This window comes from Theobroma cacao, chromosome 9 (assembly GCF_000208745.1).
Source record: "Theobroma cacao cultivar B97-61/B2 chromosome 9, Criollo_cocoa_genome_V2, whole genome shotgun sequence".
Classification (NCBI taxonomy): Eukaryota; Viridiplantae; Streptophyta; class Magnoliopsida; order Malvales; family Malvaceae; genus Theobroma; species Theobroma cacao.
The window spans coordinates 16,301,831-16,314,907 of NC_030858.1; positions in this window are offsets into that span (position 1 = coordinate 16,301,831).

Here is a 13,077-nt window from a genome sequence, read left to right on the forward strand (position 1 = left end):
TAGTTTTGAAAGAGAACAAGTGTAAGCTTTCTCAACATAAAGTGAACCATTACCAAATAATTCATTCTTTGAGGTCATGATAAAAAAGATAAAAGAGGAATCAACAACACCTTAAACATTTTTTTTTTTCCTTACAAGAGAGACTAAAAGATATGAAATCTACAAAATTCCATCACTGTAAAAGCTGCCAAGACAAAGAACAGCATAGAGAAAAAGACTGAAGAGAGCCAAGAAAATATTGGTAAAGCCGCCATCTTTCAAAGACAAGAAAACTAAGACTTGCAAGGACAACAGTACTGAATATTAAGGTAAGGAAATCAATAAACAAAACCTATATGTAAAATTACAACTAAAAGGATTTGAGGCATGCCCAACTTGATTTTTAAGGAAACAAAAGAAGTGAAGGATGCAAATACAGCAATTGTAAGTAATAATTAGAAATGGCATTACTATGCAGAAAACTAACTCTCAAAACAAGAGCTTTCTTGAAGGAGAAGTCTTAGGGGAACATAGGATTCATTTTCTTTTAATTAGATTCACAGGCAGGGGGTATTTTAAAAAAAAAAAAATTGAGCTTTTCCGGAATGGACTGTACTGAAAAGTAACCATAAAAAGTCCAAGGATTATGTTTTAGTATAAATCCTCTTACGAGAACTAGAAGTGAAAACGTATGCCATAACCTATTCAAGAAGTTGATGAGAATTGCAGTGGCTATTATGCTTTCTTTGGAATTGTACGAAACAATCACACAAGCGTAGCCCTCGGTGAGAACCATTCAGGGCCTTGGAACTTGGTATTGAAGCCCGAAGAAATCGAGGTGCGTAGCCAAGATATAAGACTCCTTTGTTCCAACTCTATACTATTTCAGCACTAGTATACAAAGGGTATTTTAAAAAAAAAAACATAAAAGTGAGAGTGGTTTGGCAAATATCCCGGGGCGGGGCGGAACCCGCCAGAGTCAGGCTCTTCTGCCATCACTAATGAGGAGCTACCAACATTGTTTAACTTCAAACAAGAAAAGAATTGAAGAAAATGCATGATTTCAATTCTTGAAGGAACAACGGAGAAGGTATAAAAATTTATTTTGAAGGATGTAACTTGATTTCAGAGAGTAAACATATATAAATCAATAGAGGAAAAAAGGAGGGCTAACCTGGGTATCTAGACTAACGTCGTTTTCCACAGCCTCAACGAGAGATGCAGAGAGGGAGGAGACGTGATAATTTGAAAACTGAAGGAGAAGGAACGAGGGTAAAAGGCAACACCGCTGAGCTCTCCGTTTGGGGATTGGGAAAGAAAGGAGTAGGGTCAATTATTTGGGCTGAGCCTAGTACAACTTTCAAGTTATTGTGGCCCATTTCTGGCATTTTCTTTTGCTAAGCCCAAATTTGCAACAAATAAACAACAAGAAAGGCCCACGTATATGAATGACTTATGAATTATGATCCATTTTCAACAACTTCAGCATAAAATAAATAAACTCTACATTGTATATTTCTTGAGTCTTATTTTTTGTATTTAAATTCTAAATTTTCAAATTCTTTTCTAAAATGAGAGAAAGATGATTGAACCTACTAAAATTTTCAAAGAAAGAATGGATCCAAAACTAAGAAAAAAAATCAAAAAAAAAAATAAGCAGAAGGTTTCTTGTTGCCAAAAAATATAAAACCTTTTGAATCATCATTATAATTTTGAGAAAAAAATATGTTCAAAAAATGATTTATTTTCAATTGAAATTGAAGTTTCAATCGAGCCACGACCCGCAAGGTGAAACTTTTTGTGAAGAAATGTAATATTCATCTAGCAATAGATATCGGTAAGCAACCGCGTGTACAATTAAGTATCCGAGCATTTAGCTTATTGGTTTGTGCATGATCTCTTACTTAAAGAGTAGAGTTCGAATCTCTCTTTCTCCAAATCCAAAACAAAAAAAAAAACCACATGTATAGTTAAATTGAACCATTCTAATATTGAAGAAGAATGAGGCAGATTCACATCATTGAGCAAAGAAGTAGTAGTAGCCTCAAAGACAAAAAGTTTGAAAGTGCACACAAGTAAAAAGAGGTGTGACCTATTTCATCTCGTATGAAGCTCACATGGGTTGAGTTCTTTTTAATTAGATTCATTTTCATTTGATGGTGTGCCATAGTCGTCAAAGGTGGCTAAAACCTTAATTTCTAGTATTTTTGGATGTTAAATGAATCGTAGATTATGAGTTGTTGCAATTGATCACATGTTTGCACTATGTGGAAAAAATGGTCAATTTGATCGTAATACATTTTTCAATTTATCTCTATCCTAGTCCTTTACAAGAGTATTTTAAAATTTGACACAAGTTTTTACTTTAATCCATATTTAACACAATTTTCTAATTTAAAAGTGGTTGCTTCACTTATCTTTTTTTTTTCTCAATTTTGGATCTATTCTTTCTAGAAGTTTCAAGAGGTTCAATCCTCTTTCTCTATCTTTCAAGAAGAATTTTGAAATTTTGGACTGAAATCTAAGAAATAAGAGGATTTTATTATTTTTAGTGAAACTTATAAGGATCTTATTGTCATTTTTTATGGGAATTTAATTGTGTTACTCTTGTAAAAATAGTAATAAAACTTAAGGCTTTATTTTTAAAAAAAAACTAACATGTTATGTGAAAAAAAATCATCCCACAATGGTACTATTTAAAAAAAACTTATTTTCTAATAATCTCAAAAGTTTATCTAGAAAAATCTATAAAATCAACATAAAGAAGAAAGAAAAAAGCAACCATCAATAATCGATTCAATCAAAAAAATCACACAATGTATTTTCAAAATAAAATGGTTATGTCTCTTTATATGAAAAGTTGTAAATGAAAAGTTATATTTTTTTCATATGAAAAGTTTTGATTATATGAAAGTCATATCAATTAAAACGTTATGTGTCATAGTGTGTCAATGGGATTGTAAGTGGTTTTTCATGTGAAAAGTTTTGTCTCTTGGTGAAGTGACATATTAGAAAAATACCTTTAAATCTAAATGTTATGAACAATTGAAAAACACCATTACTTAAAAGTTTCAATATGAAAAGTTATCTTTTCATATTGCAATTCAAAGGTTATGTCTTATGATATGAATGGTTGTATTTTCCTTAAAGTAGTTATTGAAATAACATCTTTATTCAAAGGTTGTGTCTTACAACATGCAAAAGTGTTTTTAAAACATAAAGGTGCCTTGATGAAAGGGGTTGTGTCCTTAAAGAAGAAACACTTGGATGATGATATAAAAAACTTATTGCCAATCATTTTGAGACACACAAAAAAAAAAAACAAGATAAGAGCATAAAATCAATAGCAAAAAAAGTGTTATGTTCTAAATAAAATTTAAAAAATGAACATAAACACTTTGAGTTCTCAGCATCTATCAAAAAGTCTGAATTCCTTATAATTTACTTATTACAAAAAGTAGGCTCTAAGGTTAAACAACTCTGCAACTTTTGGGTGTGTCTAGCTATCTACTCTTATAAAGTGAAAAACAAAGTTAGATGTTAGCTTCATTGTATCCGTCATGGTTCGCATATCTGTGATTAGTCTAATCCGTAGGGACTGCCGAGCCAGTCCATAATCAAAGGTCCATCAGCTATTGCCTTGGCAGCCAAGCAAAGTATTCTAAGGCAACTAGAATACTTTCCAAAAATAAAGTCTTCCTTGTTGATTACTTGCTCATCAAGGAGGCATAGTTTTACAACTTTACTTTTCTTATACTCTAGGGAAGTCTAAGTTAGATACTTCCATATTTACTTTTACTTGCACACCAAGTTTAGGTCAAGAAGGCTATTATAAATAGCACCCTTAGGAGTCATTGTAAGACAATCAAATCAAGTTTGTCGAATCAAGCAATTTACTTGTGCTTAGATCTTAGGTACTTTGTTTTTCTCTCATTGGAGCAATAATACTTATGATTCTCCCCAATCATTTTCTTCATATCTATTTGTTTTACGTTTCCATGCCGTTCCACAAGGAACCTCATTTACGCTTACTTTGTTTCTTGAACATGAGACCATAACGCCGCATTGAACTTCGTTAAAGTTCCAAGCCCGTGACAATATCCCTAAGGCTATTCACATAATTCCCTTTTGCATACAGAATGATAAAGGTGAAATAAGTCTTAAAGATAGCGTCTATTAAAAATACGCCTTAAAGTCAATTTTACCAGTTATTATTGAATTCCAATGAAACCCCATTTGCACCAACAATTTTAAGACTTATTTTTCGTGCGATTAGAATTTAAAATGATTTCCACAAAAGCGATTGCTACTAACATTGTCAAGTTAGACCACTTTGAAAAGGGAAACTTTATTTGGTGGTAGAAAAATAAGCACTTCCTCCTTACAACTCTTAAGGTAGCTTATTCTGGGGTGAAGACATGTTCAAGCTTAATAGTAATAAAATGTCTACTAGTTCTACTTATATTGATGCCTCATTCAATGTTTATAATAGTAAAGTAGCATCGTTTACTCTATGGCATAATAAATTAGGTCATGTCCACTATAGAAGAATGCATGGTATGGCTAATTTGGAGTTAATAACTAATATTGATAAAGATGATGATACGTGCAAAATATGCATGGTTACTAAAATCACAAAAAAACTCATTTCCTAAGGGAGAAAGAAATTCTAAATTGCTTATATTGATCCATTTTGATGTTTGTGATATGTATAGTACTCCATCTATTAGTGATATTGCCATGTTTAATTATTACATGCTAAATATGAAGTAATGGAGAAGTTTTAAATTTATGAAAGTAAAGTTGAATTGCATTGTGATTTGTCTATCAAGTGCTTACAAAGTGATGAAGGAGGTGAATATTATAATCTCAAGTATTTCGAGTTCACCCATATTGTTTATAAGACTACAGTTGTCAAACCCTGTTCTATAAAATAATTACGACATCTTTTACATGCTCAATAGAATGTTTGCATATTTAGAAAGATTGAAAAATCGTTAAAAGACGATATTGCCCCTAATGGTACCATTAAGTCAATTAAGCCTCGAATTAGTTCAAATAGGAATTTTAAGGTAAAATTAAGAGTTTCATAGTCCATGAATGATTTAAAATGGTGATTTGGAGTTCGAGGATCAATTTGGAGTCAAATTGAAATTTTCACTATTTAGGGGCAAAATGGTCATTTGCCACTTGGGGACAAAATGAGAATTTTAGAAAAGATTTTTTGGCGCCATTTGACTTATTGGAATATGATTTGAGTATTGGAGTATGATTTGAGATTTAGAAGTGAAAAATTTTTAATTTCGGTATAATTTAGAGTATAGGGGCGAAATGGTAATTTTGCCACCCTGAGGGCAAATTGGTAAATTTTCACCCCTGACACTTGTCAAGACCAAGGGATTTTATTCATCATAAAAATGGATAAACATGAGAAATGTGTGATGGAGAATTAAAGAATTAAAAGTCAAATATTTAAAATTTGAACCAATAAGTTAATGCCATGTGTCATGCTTTTATTATTTTATTATTTCTTTATAAAAAGGCAAAAAAATCAGCCCATTTCTCCCATAGTGATCAGCCAAATCAGAAGAGAAGAGAAAACCAAGGAAGAACAAATCGTATGTGGGAAAAATCAAAGAGAAAGTGTTGGAATTCAAGGATTTGATCAAGCAAGAGTAAAATTTCTTTGATTTTGCTAGTGATTTACCTTACCCATGCATTTTTCCTTAATTTTCATGGTTAAATTACATGTTTTCATGATGAATTCATGGCTGGTCAAGATGGGTAAGGAGAGAGAAAGATGTTGGATTGAATTGATTTTAAGATATGTTAGTGTTTTTAGTTAGTTTAGCATATTTAGAAACAAAACAACAAGAAAGGAATCCATTTTTCCCATGAATCTTCATGGCTAAATCTTCCTTGATGTGTGTGGGTGATGGATTGTTATTATTTTAAGAGAAATGGCTTAGAAAATGATGAATAATGGTGAGAAAATTAAGTAGGAAAAATCACGGTGTTAGTGCACTGTAATGGCTGAATTTTTTCATGAAGAAATGGGAAGGTTTTGATGCTGAAATTGGTGTTATTTGAATAATGTTTGGTGAATTAAGGGATTGGAAAAGAAATGGAGTAATTTGGAGCCAAATCGAACACAATTGTCATTTAATCGGGTAATAGGCCGAATTAGGTCAGCACCGCATTTAAGCGATAGTCGGATAAGTTGCATATCATATCATGCATATACACCGAGCCTGAATTGATTTTATAATGGTCAAGAATTAATGTGGTGAATTATGTATTGTACATTGTGGATAGGTGGTGAGTAAATTACACTGGTAAAAGTACAGAGATTGTGCTTGAAGACTGAGATTAGGAGTGCATCGACTCCTAAAACTATGAGTAAACTTATTATCGTCTTAATTATCTAGAGTAGTTTTATACAATTGTGTGATTTTATAGAAAATGGGTTTAAATGGTAAATTGCTACGTTTTAGGAGAAATTATGATTTTATAAATTTTTTGAAAAATTGAATACTGGTTTTGAAAATAGAGTAATTGGAGACTGCTTGCTTGTGTTATAAATTGTGTTTTAAATTATATGGCTTATAGCAATATGTGAGCATGAATGGCAAAGTCGGTATTTGTATGAAAATTATGTATACTATGTATTCAGCCTTGAGAGACTATATTGCGATAAATTTCTATGTCATGCAGATAAGGATTTTATAAATCAGGTGGTAGATAAAATAATCCATAGTCACTATAGTGGTGGGGGTTTTCGTGGACTGCCTATGAGAGGGGCACAGTAACTCAGTTATATATTTACCTCCGAGGGGAGATGTTGGATGAAGTATCTCCTGAGGTAAAGATTTGAGTGCAGTTCACGTGGACCACCGCGTGAGAGTGAGACTTAGCCAACGCCAAGGAATGACTGTGTGTCAGATGCAAAAACATGTTTATGGGTATGGGACATTTAACAGCCTTGGCGGTCTCAGTGGGATACCTTGACGAAGGTACCCGCGAGAATGATTTTGGTAGAAGCCAAGTTTTGTGAGATATATAAGCCATGTTGATTAATTGAGTAAACTGAATATTAATGTTAAGAAACATATATTGAAAAAGAATATTTTAATTCGTCTCCATTTACTTGCCTTTAGATAGTTTAGATGGTGTCTGTTTATTCACTGGGATTTTATAATTTCACCACCCTCATTTCCTCACATTTCAGGCTCAAGGAATTCCATAGTTAGCTGACTTTGACAAGGACCTTCATTTGGACTTGAATCGGCAAAAGTTGTAGGTTTTCAGCTTCCGATGCATTTTGGTTAGTTGGGGGCCCACGTGTCACTATAAAAGTAAATTTATACTTCAGTTATCTGATTTAAAGTATGTATGAACATATTTAGCTTTTACACCATGTTTTTGGCGGGTTTCGATATTTTTGAAAAAAAAATGACGAAAATGGCCCTATTAGCCAAAAAATAATATTTTATTGTTTTGATTTGAAAACGACTTATGATTTCTTGAAATACAAAATTTAATAACTGTCGCTCACCGGGGAGATGCGGAAGCTGATGCTAAGCCTTGCGGGGTTCCGATCGGCATTCAGGGTAATGAATGCCTATCAGGACGTCGCGGCGATTGTCATGGGCCTGATGAGAGTTCCGGGTCGTGACAACAGTTCCATATGCACCAAAACAAATGGTGTAGCAGAATTGAGTTCTTACAAAAATGGTCAATATTTTGCTTTCTAACTGTAGTGTGGGAAAAGGATTCCAAGGTGAAGCCTTATTAACAGCTTACCACATACTAAATAGAATCCTAAACAAAAAGAATAAAACTATTCCTTATAAGCTATGGGAATGAAGAAAGCCAAACCTTAATTATTAAGAGCTTAAGGATGTCGAGCCATAGTAAAAGTTCCAAAATCAAAGAAAAGGAAATTGGGTGAGATAGGAATTGAATGAATATTCATAAGAAATTATGAAAATAGTAAAGTATATCGGTTTATGGTGATAGAGCTCAAAGATTTATGCTCTGTTAATACGGTCATAGCATGAAGGGATGTTATCTTTGATAAATAAAGTTTAATTCAATTCCAAGACTTACAGATCTAATAAACAAAAGTGATAAAATTTTGGAAAATAGTGAAGACAATATTAAGCTTCGAAGAAGCAAAAGAATTAGAAAAGAAAAGACATATGGATTTGATTTATTTATGTAATTAGAAGAAGCTACAAAAGAAAAAACATGTGAATACTTACCTTACTGCTTTAATGTAGAAAGTGAGGGTGATCCTCAAACTTATGAGGAAGTAATAAAGTATTAAGGTGCTTCTTTTCTCAGAGTAATAATACAAGATGAGATGGACTCGATAATAGGAAATAAAACTTGAAAATTGGTTGACCTTCCATCAAATTCTAAGTCAATAGGTTGTAAATAGATTTTTCAAGAAGAAAATCAAAGTTGATGGAACCATTGAGTTTAAAGCTAGACTAGTGGCCAAGGGCATTACACAAAAAGAAAATGTTGACTATTTCGATACATATGCACTTGTAGCAAGAATAGCTATAATTATGTGGCATTTGGTACCTTACAATGCAACTAGGCTGTAAATAGATTTTTCAGAAAGAAAATCAAAGTTGATGGAATCATTGAATTGAAAGCTAGGCTACTGGGCAAGGGCCCTACACAAAAGGAAAGTGTTGATTATTTCGGTACATATGCACTTGTAGCAAGAATAGCTACAATTAAGTGGCATTTAGTACCTTACAATGCAATGTAATTGTAGGCAATATGGTTGCAAGCAATGTGATTGAAGGGAAGATAACATTGCAATGTTTGGTATATAAGCAAAATAATGATTAAAATGCAGTGAAGATAACATTGCAGCATTTGGTTTTCAAGTATTTTACTAGAAATTTAACGTCAATTTTTAGAATTACCCTAATGTCATATATTTTATTTTTATTTCTTATTATAATCTTAGATATTTTATTTTCATTTCTTAATATAATCTCATATATTTTATATTTTATTTTAATTTCATTTGTCTTTAAAAAATAATGCAAACTTTATTGACAATTGTTATCCAATAGAGAATGAATACTGAGAGTAACAAAGAAACATCCCTTGAAATATATACATACATATTTATATATATATAATAGATTAACTTTCCATTTCTAGCTTAGTTTTCAATATTTCGAGCCTCATAGGAATAGGAGTGACAAGCCAATAGGTTTGTTAAAGGATTGCAGTGCAAATTACATACTTGATAACCATATTATAAATAATGAAAATGATTGTATAAAAAATGAGGGTAAAACACATGAAAAAAATAAACCATATCAGTAATGTAATAAATAATGTAAACCATATCATAATTCAAAATAAATTGTTACCAAGCTAAAACACAATATCAAGCATAGGTTCACCAAAACCATATAGTTGAAAATCATAAATGAAGTTCCTTAATTAATGTTTCAAACCAAAAGTCATAAAAAGTTCTAATAAAGCCAAAGTTGAAGTCACTTAAAGGCCCACCATTGTTAAAATACAAAAAATTCAAAGTTAATAATGATACTAAAGTTCACCTTAAATTGATAACTAGTTCTTTCCAATAACAGTACCCATCATTGCTCTTGATTGACCCATTAAGCAAAGCATTCACATAAATTTTTTGCAACTCCTTTGACAATGAAAAGAAATAATTAATCTTCCACATATCACTAGAGATAATATATCCAGACTTTAAATTTCTTCAATAGTCAATCCTTCAACTCCTTAAATGATCTCAACTACACGTTTTTTCAACTTTGAATCATCGACCATGAACTGAAAACAACTTCCTAATTTATTAATTTCTTCCATTGCACCTTGATAGATTTCTTTAATCTTATCCATGCTAGATTAGAATGCATCAACAATTTTGTCATCATTAATCTTTGTCCTAGTTTTTTTTTTTGTGAGACACCTTACTCTGTAGTCATTTTTTTTTGTAGCAGTGGATGCCTCATTGTTGCTAGCTTGAGTAGGAGACACATCACCATCATCATCATTGTCATCTTCATCAACATTTAATACACTAAAAGCTTCTGAGGCTACCCTTATTCCTAAAAATGCCACTTCCTCAACTTCTATGCTCTCCATGGTATCAACTGGTGACTCTGCTCTTTCCTCGGTTACTCTATCCTTCATAAATATAATAACTAATTTATCAAAGTGAAGGAAAGATCTTACAGCAATTGGGTGACTTTGCATATAACCAATTATCATGCATCTCAAAATCGTGCAAAAGTTGATCATGGCCATCTTAACCTCTACTTTTAATGCCACTTACAATCAAGTAGCCACAAACATACAATATTACCAATGTACAAATTCTGTTATGTTAGCTTGAATGAAACCAAAATGAATTAATCTTCTTAACACACAAACTTTTTTAAATAGAATGCACAAACTTTATTCACAATGTTTTTCTTTTTCCTAATACTAATACACTATAACAACTTTCCATTGTGACAACAACAAGATTCATAATTTACAGCTACAAATCTAGTCATAAGTTGTGTTAAATTTCTTTAAAAATGCATGACAAATACCATGAACAATCTAAACATAACATTATATATACCTAACTTCTCCAAGTATGTAATATCAAAGCAAACATTACAATTTATAATAAAAGTAACCAAGCCAGGTTTTCTTTCAGCTTGTGAGATATGAAGAAGTCTTATCTCAACTTGGTTTTTCTAGTTGTCTTAATCTTTTCAAATAAAATATATTTATTATGTGCATATAAGTTAAAGTTATCATATAAAAAATTAATTCTCATTTATGGGACTTTATTGATATGATTAATTTTAGGCATTAATTTGCTTGAAGTCTCCCTATGCATGGTAATACAAGTGAAGAGAAACTAATTCCATTGGTGTATCTTGCAGCAAACAGATAAGCATTGCACTTAAATGAATATTGAATTACATGTGATATACATTATTTTGAGAAACTGAATGTTGCTATTAAACTTTAGAATATAACAATGTTGCCAAAATAAATTAGAATCATTACCCTAACCCAGCCAATCCAAACATCATTATCACAAGTAACACATTTGTTGACATCATTCCAACTGAATCTGGAAGTGGAATGTGATATCATCTTAGCAACTTCCCTATATTGTGTCTTTAATAACTTGATTCTAAAGTTAATTTAGGGGATAGCCCTTATGTTGCAATTTGGGATCCTTTCTCTCATCCATTTCTCAAGTTGTTGCAAGTAACTAGACTTAAATGTCTCATTATCTCTACTCCAACCTCTGTCATTAACAAGATCAATGCAATAGTCAATTAAGATTCCAACTTTAATAGGTGTCCACTGATGAGTGGATCTTCTATTCACCCTCCCTAATCCTTGAGATGATACACCTTCCATTTACAAGCATAAAATGTAATATAGAAAAAGTACAATGACAAATATATAGTACATAATAAGTAAATTAAAAATTAAAAAAGAAAAATTAACATAACTTATCTAATAAGGAACAAATACAAATATGTCTCAATCAACACAAGTTTGAGTTATTACAAATAAAGCATACAACATTTGTTGAACGAAATAAAAAATTAAGTTTCATTTCTAAAAGCTTCCAATCATTCCACATTTCTTGTACCAAGTTATTTTTCTAAGTAGTCCATACATTTGATGTCTCAACGTATCGGATCATATCCACATTTTGCATCGCTTTTGATTCCACATATACTCCTCATCCATTTCATCCTCAAGTGCATCATGTGTCATCTCTCTCCTAATATGATTGTGTACTAATGCACAAGTAATGATAATTCTGCATTTTGTTTTCATTGGGTACCAAAACCTCTTTCTGAGTATTGTCCATCTCATCTTAAGGAATCCAAAGCATCTCTTAATAACATTCCCAGCACTAGAGTGTTTCAAATTAAACAATTTTTCTTTTAAACGAGGAGTGCAAATTTGTCTCCATTCATTCAAATGTTAACGTTAACGTCTTTATGAAGTTAAAAATCCTTCTCCATTTGTATATCCAACATCACATAAGTAGTAAAAACCTAATATAAAAAATTTATTTTTAGTCCATCACCTTAAACAATATCAAGCTAAAATAGTAAAAAATTTAATGCATGTTTTCCTCATACCTTTTAGGACTTTACATCCATTTCTTCTAAATATTGCATCTCGAAGAACCCTAGAGTCTGTAGCAAAACCTTCCCATCCAAGTAAGACATATATGAACTACATATCTTGTGAACAAACCCTTAACACATTTCTAGCAATTTCATTCTTCCTTGTTCTGTATCTGGGCTTATCAATTTTCAATGTATTAACTTTAATGTAAGTCATATCTAAAGTACCTAAACAATTATATTATTTCCAATAGAATAATGACAAAAATGATCCTTTAGTTGTATTTTTAATAAATTTTTATTCTCAAACTATAATGTTTAAGAAATTTTAGTTTACTTCAAACCGTTTCCATCAGAAGTCAATTGAATTCTCGAGTACAAGCTCTAGCCTTTTTAACAATATTGATTGCAATCTTAAAACATAATTCAAAACTAAATCAAAATGCCTACTCAGTGTCTCACCACTTCTAACAAACTCTCTCTTTATAATGTTATTCTTTACATAATGATAAAACATATACAAAAAGATAGCCACCATTTCTTCAACATTCATGTTTTTTGTTGGTGTAAGCCTATCAATGCATTGAAGCATATTACATAGTTTATAAAATGCAGCCTGTTAGAATATTAGCTCAAAAGACAAACCTTAAAAGGGGGGTTCAATTGAGTAATTTAAAATCTTTTGGAAACCTTTGACAAATAAGATTACTTTTAAGCAAGTATGGATGAAAAGCCCTTTGAAGTCAATGAAGAAAAATTACAAAAATTCTTTTGAAAGTGGTTCAAAAATAGACTCCAGAAATCAATGAGAATAAAAAGCAATTTTAACAAATAGGTTGAAGATACACAAAGATTGATAAAGCTTCGACCTTGATGCTTGTGTTCTTTCCCTTGGCTCATCAAGGAGTTTGAAATCCACTGTGAAACTATTTTT